The following is a 14,544-nucleotide window of genomic DNA, read 5'->3' as shown; positions in this document are numbered from 1 at the left end:
TGATTTGAGGGAGCACACAAATTCTCCCTCGCATCATGCACAAGTCTTTTAGCTTCCCTAGTTATTTTTCTTCCTTCTGTGGATGGTTTTGCTTGAGTGGTTGTCTCCACTCTCTACTCCTCAATTTGTGGTTGCTCCGCAACTTCTTGAGGTTCCTCCTTTTGAGCTAAAAGCTCCTCTTCTGGTGGGATCTGAAGCTCCCCCTCAAGAGAGCACTACATCACTTTCTCCTCATCAAATTTTATATCCCTTCACACAACTGCCATTCTGAGGGATGACAAGTACACAGGTAGTAGTGGGGAGTTTCTATGTAACCTATAGATACCCACAATTTTGCGGTTGACTCAAGCTTCTTCCTTGATTCTTTGGAGACATGGTGGTAAACAAAGGCTCCAAAAATACTGAATTGTGACACATCTGACTTCCTCCCAAGAAAGCCTCCTCTAATGTAATCATGCCAAGAATCTGATGAGGACTCTGGTTCTGCAAATATACTTTTGTCTTGCATGCCTCGGCCCAAAAATGTATAGGTACGCCTTGGTTAGGCAACATCGCCCTCATTACTCCCACAATGCTACGGTTATTTCTCTTGACCACGCGATTTTGTTGTGGGTTATGGGGTGTTGTCAACTCTCATCAAATGCCTTCTTTTGCACAAAAAATTTTAAATTCATTCGACACGTACTCACCTCCATTATCGCTCCTGAGAGCCTTCACCTTCTTGTTGATTTCTTTCTCAACCAATGCCTTGAATTCTACGAACTTGGAGAATGTCTCATATTTCTTCCGCGTGAAGAAGATCCAACACTTCCATGATAATTCAACAATAAAAATGACAAAATATTTGTGTTTGGCAGTGGAGGCTATCAAGAAAGGTCCACAAACATCAAAGTGGATCCTTTCTAGGATTTCATGAGCTTTGTTATCCTGATCATGGAATTTGTATTTTGTGTACATCCCCAAGGTACATCCTTTGCATACATCATGTTGCTCAAGTACTCCTTTGGGGGTGCCATGATGCAAATGGCCTAGTCTTATGTGCCAAATTTCACTGACATCATAGCTCTGCACCTTCTCTACCTTTATGCTTAATGCAGCACATTCTTCCACATATAGCTTATACATGTTCTTCACACAAACCCCAATTTGCTTCACCTTCTTGATGGTTATGTGTCTCAGGAATGTCTTTCCTTTGCTGAAGATCACATAATAGCCATGATCTTCAGAAAATACAATAGAGACGAGATTTTTCTTTAGGCCCAGAATGAACATGACATCCTTGATCCTGGGAGGGGAGCTTGACTTCTTCTGAAAGGTGACTATACTAACCCCCATTGCATTGTACCTTCTTTCATCCCCCAACTCAATGTGCATCTGCATGTCTTTCTTCTCCAGGTCACTGAAAAAAATATCTACACCATGTCATGTGGAACGATGCACCTGAGGCCAAGTACCACATGCTCCCCATCACTGTGTTGGCCATGCATGCGATAAGGGTAAAGTCAAGCTCGAACTATGAAGTCAAGGCTTCACCTTCTTGCTCCTCTTGAGGTCTTCTTGCTTGCCTTTTTTGTGTGGACACTTCGTGGAATAATGCCTTAATTCATGACAATGGAAGCATTTAATTTTGGACAAATATTTCTTCTTGCCCCCTTGGTTAGACTTTGGTTTGGATTGAGATTTCTTCCCTTTTCCCTTCTTACCCTTTCCAACTAATGCAAATTTTTAGTCATCCTCACCCTTGGATGAAGTCTCATCTCTGGTATTCTGCCTTATTTCCTCCTGTACCAGATCAAACCATAAGCATACCCAATTTAGTAGTTTATCCCTCTCCTTCACCGATTCTTGGTAGTTATGCCAACTCTTGGGAAGGCCTAGAAGGGATAGGCATACCAAGTCATCTTCTGGAACATTAACACCAAGTTCATCACGACATTGTGTGAACCTACTCAAATACTATGGAATAGTGTCATTCTTCTGAATCTCGATACTTCAAAGTTTATCCTTGAGTGCCAGCTTCCTGTGGTGATCCAAAATGGATTCAGCATAGCCTCTAGATCAAAGGTCTTCAAATACAAGTGAAAATGGAATCATGTTGAAGTGCTCGTGAATACAAATCCAACGGTGCAAATAGCATGCAAATCTAAGTTCAGATAAGGAAAATAGAGCCAATTAAAGATTTAGGCCAAAAATTCAATGCCTACATCAGCAGAACATGTGGCAACCCAGGAAAGAGTCACAGGTTCTCGATGATGTCAGTGCAGAAGGTAATGTGGTAGTCTGTGATTGGTTCATACCACAGGCAATGGGGATCAGCAATCAAGAGCGGAGATCGTCTGATCAAAGGAGATTGACGCATATCGTGTCGAAACATGCAGGCAGGTTATCCTGGAAAACGGATGCGATAAAGTTATGAAAAAGAAGCTAAACTCTTTGAGTTCCGACAGGAGAGCGGTAAATGGTTTATCGTGTGCCTTTAAGGTAGGAAGTGGTTTTCGACCAAGAGCACGCGATTCCACTCAGCACTCGACACGTAGCCTCTCGAAAGCCACTTTATTGCGTGCCTTTAGAGAATTAGTAAACGTGCTAGTTGGAGCGCGAGACCTTGCGACAACAGTCAAATCCCACAGGACAGATCAATGGTGAGGAACGTCCAGATCAGTTGATGAGTGGGACGCGATAGCCATTAGATGTTTTGTTCTCGAGATCAGCACCAGGGAAAGGTCGGATGGTCGGGGTCCACCCCACGCCTGCCAGTCCTTTCGTTTATAGTTTGTTTCTATTATAAACGTATTGTTCCACATTTATTGCAATTTGTAACTGTACATGTTATATAAACACCATAACACAAAAAAGTTGATAGGAGAGGGTGTTGTGAACCATTCCAAGGGGTCTGGAGGTCAGAGTGACCAAGTACGGTCGAGTGTATACTCGTTTCGAGTCAAAGATTTGAGCTGAACATAGCGATGAGATCCATTTTCATGGTTGAGACTCTGTTTTGAGATCACACCTGTAACACCTATTTGCAGACATAGTAAAGAGGTCAGCACTGGAAGCTAAAGGATCAGGAGACATAGCCAAGAAGTCTAGTGAACTCCTTTATCAATTTTGGTTGTGTTGATGTGTTTGATTGTGTTTTATAAATTGTTTAAGTGTTTATGTTATTTGCAATCTTATCGATCCATTGCACTAAGTAACATAGGCAACTTCACACATAGTATGTAATACCTTTTTCAATTTTGGATCAATTGGTATCAAAGCTTAAGGTTTTTAAGGTTTGACTTGTTGAGGCAAATCCAGAGATTGGAAGGGTCTTTTCACGAAGAAGGATGGCAGATGAAACTCCACTTGGGTCAGAATCCCAGTTCTTGGATAGTTTCATGATGATACGTGCAATGGTGGAAGAGATGTATCAAGAGTTTAAAAAGGGAAAAGGTGAAGGTATTTCATCACCTGGACCAGATAAAGGAGCAGAGTAACCTTTCCTTTTTGTTCCTCCAAATAAATAAGATAAAGGAAAAGGAGAAAAGCCTCATCCATCTCCTCCATCATCACCATCATTGTCATCATCATCGTCTTCTCATAAAACTAGTTCTTCCAAGAAGAAGAAAAAGAAAGCCTCTTTGATCAAATTAGATGTAAAATTTGATTTGCCAATTTATGATGGAGAAATTAACGGTGAAAAGCTTGATAATTGGATAAGGCAAATTGATGTATATTGTAGGGTGCAGAAAGTTGATTTAGAAAGGAAGAAGATCCAGCTGGCTAGCCTTCGACTTGGAGGAACTGCACTTGTATGGTGGGAAGGCAAGACACAAGAAGATCTCCAAAAGCATGGTAAAATCATTTCAACTTGGAATGAATTCATTTGTGCCATTAAAAATCAATTTTATCCTTTGGCTTATATGCAACAAGCAATGATGAGTTGGCAAACACTACGTCAATTGAAGGGTCAAAGTGTTCAGAGTTATACTCAGGAATTTCGTAAGAGAACATTAACATTAGGCATATCATTGGACTCACCAAAGACATTGTTAAAATATATAGATGGTCTTCATAGTTATTTGAAGCATACTATACTTATGTTTAATACCACTAGCTTATACGATGTATCAGTTCAAGCAACTCATCTAAAGGCTAGAGGTAAAAATGTAACCATAGATTTTGGGAAATCATCCAAATCTATTGAAAGTAAGAATAAAGGCAAGAAGAAACTGAAATGGAAGGAGAGGAAAACAAACACTGTGAAGAAGGATAAACCTTCATGCACTCATTGTAAGAAGGAAGGACACGATGAGGCACATTGTTGGTCTTTGCATCCAAAATTGAAGCCTAAGAAGTTCGGGGGTAAAGAGCGAAAGAATGTTGCTGCTATTCAAAAGGACTTGGGATCAGACTCAGGTGACGAAACAACAGTTACAACTACAGGTATAAAAGGTAAAGATTTTGAAGCATCTACAAGTAATTCTTCGCATTTTGTTGATAATGAAAGTTATGAGAGGAAAATAAATGAGCTATTTCATATTAGAGTCATTTCCAAGCACACTAAAATTGATATTTTATTTAATAGTGGGTCACAAGTTAATTTGATTTCTAAAACAATTGTAAAGAAGTTGGGTCTAGAAACAAAACCTCATAAAAAGCCATATCCATTAGGTTGGGTGTGTGATAAAACAAAGCTACAAGTTACGAAACAATGTAAACTTCGTTTTGCTATTGGGTCAACATTTGTAGATGAGGTTGAGTTAGACACAGTCCCATTGGACATATGTGGAATTGTATTAGGAACTCCATAGTTGTACGATAGAAAAGCTATCTTCTATCGAGCAGAAAATAAGTATCAACTCGCTAAGGATCGAATTTAATATATTGTAAGGGCTCATAAACTCAAAGATAACTTCGCTCTCATAAATTCAAGACAGATGAAAAGAATTGTAAATTCAAGTAAGCAATTTTTACTAATGATTGTAAAAGCAAAGGATCTTGATAAATCTGATGCATTCCAAGGCTATAATCCTAAATAGAAAGAAAATTTAGTTAAAGTTGTTTCTGATTATGATATTCTATTTCAAGAGCCTAAAGGGCTTCCACCCAAGCGAGAGATAGCACATGAAATTTATTTGCAGCAAGATGCTCCACTACCTAAAATTTGAATGTACAGGTTACCATCTCTAGAGAATGCAGAGATAAAGAAGCAGGTACAGGAGTTGCTCGATAAAGGGTTTATTAGACCAAGCACATCACCGTGCGGATCACCTATTGTGTTGGTGCGAAAGAAAGACGGTTCGTGGAGAATGTGCATTGATTTAAGAGCACTAAATAAAATAACAATAAAGAATCGTTATCATCTTCCTTGTATTGATGATTTATTAGATCAATTAAAAGATGCAGTTTACTTCTCTAAATTAGACTTGCGAAGCGGCTACCATCAGATCAGAGTTGCAGAATAGGATGTATGGAAAACTGCTTTCAAGACAAAGCAAGGACTTTATGAATGGTTGGTTATGCCTTTTGACTTAACTAACACTCCTGCTACGTTTATGTGAATCACGAATGATGTATTTAGACCCTCTGATTATCATTTTGTTATAGTTTATTTAAATGATATTCTTGTTTTTAGTAGGACATGGGATGAACATGTAAAGCATGTAAAGCGGATTTTATATGTTTTAAAAAGAGAAAATCTCTATGTGAAACTGTCAAAATGTGAATTTGGCATAACATCTTTGAATTATTTGGGTTATATTGTAGGGGGTGGTGAATTGAAGATAGATCCCTCTAAGGTCGAAGTCATAGTAAACTGGGCTAAACCCAATACTACTACAAAAGTTAGAAGTTTCTTAGGGGCAGCGCAATATTGGAGGAAGTTTATTGCTAACTTTTCATTGATTGCAGCTCCTTTACATGCTTTGACAAGTGTGAAATAGGTGTTTCAGTGGGGAGGCAAATAACAGAAAGCCTTCGACACATTGAAAGAGAGGATCAGTACAGCGCTAGTACTAGCACTGCCAGATCTTCAGCATCCATTTGAGATCGAGACAGATGCAAGTGAATATGCCATGGGGGCAGTGTTGATGCAACACAGGAAGCCTATATATTCTGAGACATTTACACCAGGAGTAATTAACTATCCTACATATGATAAAGAATTGTATGCATTAGTTCAGAGTGTTAAAAAGTGGAAACATTACATAATGGGTAAAGAAACAATCATACACACAGATCATCAACCACTTCAATATTTACACTCACAAACTAAATTGCAACAATCAAGACATTACAGGTGGATGGGTTTTCTACAGCAATTTCATCTTGTTATCAAATATAAGAAGGGCATACATAATAAGGTTGCAGACATGTTATCAAGACCAATTATAAATGCATCCACAATACTTAAGTGTAATTCAGTAATTCATGAAAGTTACATTGAACAATATGCTCAAGACACAGATTTTAAGGATGTATATGCAACTTTAAGTCATGGAAAGCAAGTAGAAGAATTAGATTATTATATAAAGGACAAACTCTTATATCATTTGGGAAAGTTATGCATTCCACAAACTGAAAGAGTTAACACAATTCGGGAAGCACATACTTCTCTCATATCAGGTCATTTTGGTGTAAGTAAAACAGCTGCACAATTACAAAGGTTCTGTTATTGGCCACGAATGAATGAGACAGTTTCTAGATATATTAAAGGATGTTCTATGTGTGCTACAAGCAACCCAAGTAATAAAAAATTAGGCTTGTATACTCCACTTCTAAGTCCTTCTCGTCCTTGGGAAAGTGTTTCCGTGGATTTTTTTGGGGGATTGCCAAAGTCTAGAAAAGGTCATGATTATTTGTATGTAGTTGTGGATAGGTTCAGTAAGATGTGTATTTTAATACCATGTAATAAACAGATCAGAGATGAACAAACTACAAAGTTGTTCTTTCAAAATGTATGGGTTCATTTTGGGTTACCCACTTCTATTGTATATGATCGAGTTTCTCGATTTGTTGGGAAATTTTGGTCAAGTCTATGGGAGTTAATGGACACAAGGTTAAAGAAGAGCACGACATTTCATCCACAAATAGATGGCTAGACAGAAGTGGTCAACAGGACAGTGATACAGTTGCTTCGATGATATTGCAGCAAGCATCCCAAACTTTGGGATGAGCATTTGTGTTATGTGCAGCATGCTTACAACTGTGCAAAACATTATTCTACTCAGAGATCTCCTTTTGAGACTTGTTTTGGTTTTATACCAAAGTCTCCCTTGGATTTTGTCTTTGGAAAAGACATAGCAGTTGATGGACACAGTGATGTGGACAAAGAAACCAAGTTCATTGAACAAATCCAGGAGATTCACCAAGCAGTACAAGAACAATTGGAAAGATCCAAGCAAAGTATAAGGCGTGATAGGACAAGCATTGAGTTGAGCATAGTTTTAAAGTTGGTGATCAAGTATGGTTGTACATCAGCAAAGAAAGACTTCAAGGGGAAGGTAAAAAGTTGAAACCAATTAGATATGGTCCTTTCAAAATACTTGATAAAATTGTTGAAAATGCTTTCCACCTTGATCCACCAGCTTATATGCAAATCTACCCAGTCGTTACTGTTGAAAACTTGTGGTTATATGAACCTTCATTGATTGAAGATCCTGAATAGAAAGGTTAGCTACCTTCCATTGAGGATCTGTTGCCCGAGTATCTCAATGAGTTACAGGAGGACACAGATATTGACAAGAGGATAAGAACTTCGCAACGAGGGAATGTTGAGTACCTTCAAGTTGGACTCAAAGGTACAAATCCAAGTAAAGAATGATGGATAGAGATTGGAAAAGTGAAGGAACTTTATCCTCACTTACTCGATAGCTAAAACCAACTTTTGGTGGACCAAAAGCTTCCAGTGGGGAGGAGTGATCCAAAATGGATTCAGCATAGCCTCCAGATCAAATGTCTTCAAATACAGGTGAAAATGGAATCATGTTGAAGTGCTCGTGAATACGAAGCCAATGGTGCAAAGAGCATGCAAATTCAAGTTTGGATAAGGAAAATAGAGCCAATTAAATATTTAGGCCAAAAAGTCAATGCCTACATCAGCAGAACAGGTGGCAACCCGGGAAAGAGTCACAGGTTCTTGATGATGTCAGTGTAGAAGGTGATGTGGCAGTGTGTGATTGGTTCATACCACAGGTGATGGGGATCAGCGATCAAGAGCGGAGATCGACACATATCACGTTGAAACATGCAGGCAGGTTATCCTGGAAAACAAACGTGATAAAGTTATGAAAAAGAAGCTAAACTCTTTGAGTTCCGACAGGAGAGCAGTAAATGGTTTATCGTGTGCCTTCAAGGCAGGAAGCGGTTTTCGACCAAGAGCACATGATTCCACTCAGCCCTCGACACGTAGCCTCTCGAAAACCACTTTCTCGCGTGCCTTCGGAGAATTAGTAAACGTGCTAGTTAGAGCGTGAGACTATGCGACAGCCGTCAGATCCCACAGGATAGATCAATGGTGAGGAACGTCCAGTTCATTTGATGAGCGGGACGCGATAGCCGTCAAATGGTCTGTTCTCGAGATCAGTGCCAGGGAAAGGCAGGATGATCGAGGTCCACCCCGCGCCCGCCGGTCCTTTTGTTTATAGTCTATTACTATTATAAACGTATTGTTCCACGTTTATTGCAATTTGTAACTGTACATGTTATATAAACACCATAACAAAGAAAAGTTGATAGGAGAGGGTGTTGTGAATCGTTCCAGGGGGTCTAGAAGTCAAAGTGACCAAGTATGGTCGAGTGTATACTCGTTTCGACTCGAAGATTCGAGTTGAACACAGTGGTGAGATCCATTTTCATGGTTGAGACTCTGTTTTGAGCTCACACCTGTAACAGCTATTTGAAGACATAATAAAGAGGTCAGCACTGGAAGCAAAAGGATCAGGAGATGTAGCAAGGAAATCTGGTGAACTCCTTTATCAATTTTGGTTGTGTTGATGTGTTTGATTGTGTTTTATAAATTGTTTAAGTGTTTATGTTATTTGCAATCTTATCGATCCATTGCACTAAGTAACATAGGCAACTTCACACATAGTCTGTAATACCTTTTTCAATTTCGGATCATGTGGTCATTACTATTCTCGAAAAATTATGTTAGTGCTTTCCACATCGTGAACAAAGTTTCTTTTCCATGGAGATTTGAGACAATGTGATCCCTTACTCCCTCCAATATTATTCTCCTCGCCTTGGCTACATCTTTCTTCCACTGAGCAAGGTTCTAGGCATCAGATTCTGGTGGTTTTGCAACATCTGTGTTGATATATTCTATCAATCCATTGTTATCCAATACCACCTCCTTGTGATCCTTCCATGTGATAAAATTAGAGTTTCCTTCCAAGGCATACTCTAGCCTCACACCATTGAAGGTTGTCTTTTTAGCTCTGAAGAGATCCTATTGATGAGCCTCATCATTGGGTAATTATATGGGCCTTAACTCACCTCCCAGCTTAGTCAAACCAACTATTCTCATAACTTATTGCATGCTTTTGATTATATTTTGTTTATGAGGTGAGTTAGAGTTTGATATTTTGCTTTGTGGTCTAATGTGCATTTAATGAAGGATTAAAGGAGAAAATCAACGAATTTTGGCAAAGACCAAGGTCAAAACTCGAATGGGACAAGGGAGAGGGGTTATCGGAGGTAAATCCTCCTCATTTACTACCCCTCCATTCGAATATTCCTCCATCAGCTCGGAGTGCAAACAGCCAAATCATGAGGACTAGAAGGGGGCCAAGCAAGTGAGAGACAAAGCACCAGTTTATCTCGAGTTTGGGAGCCGAGCCTCCCTAATTTTAAGGAAGTCATTGGAGACTTCAGATGTATAAGTAGAGAGGCCTAGGACCTCAGTAGGATTTGGATTTTCATTGTAAAACTCTACTCTATTTTCGAGCTACAAGACTTGTGACAGTTCTTTTGATGTAATTTGTTGTTTGGTAATAAGAATGAGTTTTGTTTCGAGTCAGCACTGAGTTAACTCAAAGGGCTGAAGCTCTTGGGTTAGAGCCCAACCCTAGCAGCCAAGGCTCCTCTTGATTGTACATGTATGTTTAGTTTAGATTCATAGTTTAATTGCTAATTTGCTTATTAGATGCATTTCCATTACAAGTAGTGTAGATTAGATTGGTTGTGTGATAGTTTGCTTCCATTTGTGCCTTATTGCAAGTAGCAGGTTAGCAAGGAGAAAAAGGATCACCACAAGGTTGTTAGAAGGTGTCTCGGCCTCACTTCCTCCCTCTGGGACCATGACTTGAGGAAGGGACCCTTAAGCAGCCCCAAAAACACAGATTTCTAGTTCTTTTATGAGCTTTGGAGTTTGATGTCTTTAACTTAGTATTTGGTTAATGTTGCAAGGTATATTTCATTATCATCTTTTCCATCTCCATTTCTGTAGTAGATCTCACTCATGCTTTCATTCCCTTCAGCAACTTTCTTCTTTCATAATAAAGGCAGTTGATTCATTAGTTCTACTTTTCTAGTTTATGAAAATGTATCTTATTGCATGAATTTTTGGAAGACACACATGTTTTATGTAGATTAGGTGCTTCAAGAGGAGACCAAGACTTCAGAGCCAGCAGCCACCTTCCACTTCATCCACCTTAGCCATCCCTTGTCTCCACCATCACCCTCACTAGTTTTTCATCATTTTTTATTGAAATTATCCTAAACACTTTGAGCGAATCTAGCCATCTCTTATCTTGGATATTGACTCCTGATTTCTCCTAAACCTTCTAACACTCCATTCCACCCATCACACACCTTTCCTAAGCCTCCCAACACCTCATAATTAGCTCTCGATTGTATCCTGTAGGTTTCCTGTAATTCCTACAGGATCATCCTGTAGCTTTCGAGTACATCCTGTAGGTTTTCTTGAAACAACCTGTTTTGAGGCCGAATTAATGTGAAACCTCTAGGAAGTCACAAAAGGCCTCCTAGGACCCCTCCACACCATCCAACCACTTCATAAACCTTCCAGCCATCCTCAAACACCTTCGATCCACCTGTCACATCCACAAAAACAATTAGTTTGCATACTTGATTTTGCCTAAAAAGACCAAAAAAGTGAAAACAAATTTAATTTAGTTTCTTTACTTGCACATTAGTATTGTTTGATGCTTTTTACTTCTGCAATCTAGATGGTAGCATTTGTTTATTGTTGATTTAGCATTTCTTCTTGGCATAGCTTCTTAAATGGTTAATTAGGGTATGGTGTGGTTTAGCATTACATGTTGGCTTTCTCCATTGCTACAGTAGAGTAACTCTCTTAGAGTAGATTTGCCTTTCTTCCATAAAAGAATCAAGCTTCTTCTGAATCTATAGAAGTCTGGCTTGGAACCCTAGTGGTCTCTCACCAGTTGAACAGTGACAATAGGCAGAACCATCACTTTTACTTGTGCATACAACATTGTCACCTCCAAGTTTGTACGAACCCCGGGTTGATAAGTAAAGTTGGTAGCCCAGGAGTTGTAGCATCCTTGCTGCAATACTGGTGCTCATCACTTTTTGGCACCATTGTCGGGGAGGTGTCTGAGTAGAATGTGATTACTGCTTTCTTTTCTTCTATTTCTTGTCTTCAATATTCTGCCATTAGTTTATTTCTGCAAAAGTAATCTAGTTGTTTCCTTTCTTTCATTTTGCATTATCTTCTTTCCTTTCCATTCTGCAAGTAGGATTTCAATTCAGCAAGTAGCTTTTTCATTATGTCAGTAATTTTCATTCAATCAACAATTTCAATTTTGCAAGTACTTTCCAAGTTTTAAAAAGAATACAAAACCAACCCAAAAATATTTCCTTTCATGCCTCGTAGGAATAGGGACAACTTAGGAAAAATTTTGCCAAATACCCCCACTGCATCCAACAGCCAACCTTCTCTCTTCTTCAATGGTTGTGAACTGGAGGAACCCTTAGGTGAGCAACCTGACATATTTGAAGAACCTACAGGGGAAGAAGAAGAAGAGGAACCCATTCCTACTGAACCAATGGCTGAAAACTGAAATGACAGAGGGAATAGAGAGAGAGTTGAGGGTGCCTTCCCCATCAGGGAAACCAATGGGGACACTAAGATGAAAAATATAAGCCCCTATGCCCTACCTCATTTCCATGGCCTGACCACAGAGGACCCCGATACTTTCCTGTTTGAATTTTTTGTTATATGCCGAACCTATGACTATACAGATGATGAGCAAAAGTTAAAACTATTTCCATCTACCCTCAAGGATGCAGCATTGCGTTGGTTCATGGGTTTACCTGGAGATAGTATCACAACTTGGGATCAGATGCAATAGGCCTTTAACAACAAATATCGGGACTACTGTCGATCAAAGGATACTAAAGAAGAAATTTTCAGGATGACCATAGGCCATGATGAATCCTTAGAAGACTACGAAGAAAGATTCCAGCTTAGTTACAAAAGGGCCAAGTGCACACTTGACCCTGAGTCACTAAAGTTGGTCCTGCTTAGGGGAGTAAGAGAACATCTTCTGGATACGTTACATTTGTAAGCAGGAGGATATCTCTACCAATTACCCTATGAGTGTAGAAATTTTGAATAATTTAACACATATTCACAGAGATTATCCTGATCATACAATTATAAGCGGAACATGTATAATACATAATCTCCTCTACGTTGATCATCAATTTACAGAAGCAGAAACATTCACAGGCACACATAGAAGCATCAATCAAACTCATAAACACAGTATGTATCCCGGGGAAAGCATCTCGCTAAAAACCCCACACTATCTGTATATTATATTGATTGAGTCATGTAACATTACACAGCATAATACTTCTCACAAGTATCTCCACCTCTGTTACACACAATACAGCTCAGATCTGATCTCCAAATCTCTTCCACTGCTTGCCTGCCTCCACTGCTCAATACCTGCTCAAGAACTGATGAGAATAGCTTCCCAAACTCGTTTTTCACCTGCAAAATAGTCACTCACTCTTTGTGGACGTGAGCAAAGGCTAAAATGTGGGCCAAATACGTGAGAAAACTCATTGGCATACTCAATCCCTTGATTGTGCAAGATCTGATGCACAACTATAGTCACAACTGATAGCAATCTGATTCTCTACCACTTGTCCCTGTTGAACTGAACATGCACTGACATGCAACTGAGTTAACTGATGTATTCTTTAGTTGTATTATGAGTTAATAATTAGTTTAACAACTCATCATTAGTCTATCTGCAGTTAGACTGATAGCAATCTGATTCTCTACCACTTGTCCCTGTTGAACTGAACATGCACTGACATGCAACTGAGTTAACTGATGTATTCTTTAGTTGTATTATGAGTTAATAATTAGTTTAACAACTCATCATTAGTCTATCTGCAGTTAGACTAACTACAACTAGTTTAACTAAGTCAAACTGAACACAACTCCATCAACTGTACCTCCAGTCCACTAAACTCAACTCACTTGAGTTCTAACTGAAGTCATGCATGCAACAACTCAACTGACTCATAAGAAAAGCGTATTTCCTTCTGACAGCTGCATGTGCCACCTCTGTAGCTCAAACTGAAGTGCTCCAAGAGAATAAGATCAAGTTTATAGTCCAAATATTATTGTGAGATAATAATATTTGACTTTTCTATTTTTGACAGCCAGTCTAAAAATAGACTTTGATCACTCACACTGTGATCACTCACACTTTCATCAAAAATAGAAGTCCATCTATTTTTCCCAACTTGATCAATCATCCATAAACATAGACATGATCCATATGTCTAAAAATAGACATAGTCTAAAAATAGACTTGCGCCAAAAATAGCCTGCGGGCCCACTTAGTGAAGGCGACTCTTTTCACTAAGCTCCATCATCTTGTTGCAATCTCAACAAGAATTTCTTGTTGCACACTTTTCAACAATGAGGATATCAAGATTTTCTTTAGAAACCATTCTAGGGAAGTCAGGAAAAAGGGTAGGGGTAGTCAACCTATGGCCAGTACACCATCTTCCAACTCATCCATCAAGGGTGAAATTGGAAACATGCTGGAAGATTTCAAAAGTGAGATGCTGCAAACCCTCGCCTTGCAAATGGACACCATGAACATTAAAAGGAAGCAGGAGGAAGCAGAGAGAGCCTTGGCCATCTTTCGTCCTAGATGCACCGGGAGGCATCCTAGGAACGAATGTCCATTAAACTCTATTGAAATTTGCTCGGTCTGTGAAGAAAACCACTCCACGGACAAGTGCCCTTCTTTACCCGGACTCAAAGTTGTATATCAAGGAGATGAAGGGGTCACTGAATAGCTTCGCTACATTAACCAAAGGAGACCTCATGGGCCTAGACCATACCAGCAAGGCATGCATGGGTCGTCCCGTGCATATTACAACCCCAACCAAACCATAGCCATACCTTCTTGGAGACTCCCTGCTCATTCTTCCTGGTCTACACCCTCTCCTTGGTCCTATGCATCTCAGTATCACTCCCAGCTAGCCAGCCAGCCATTTCAACCTTATGCTCTGCCACAACCTCAGTGGAATACACCACTC

The sequence above is a fragment of the Pinus tabuliformis genome, chromosome Q (genome assembly GCF_031772625.1).
Source record: "Pinus tabuliformis cultivar Carrire ecotype Pingquan chromosome Q, CPIR1, whole genome shotgun sequence".
NCBI lineage: Eukaryota > Viridiplantae > Streptophyta > Pinopsida > Pinales > Pinaceae > Pinus > Pinus tabuliformis.
Note: the sequence above shows the minus strand (reverse complement) of the source record.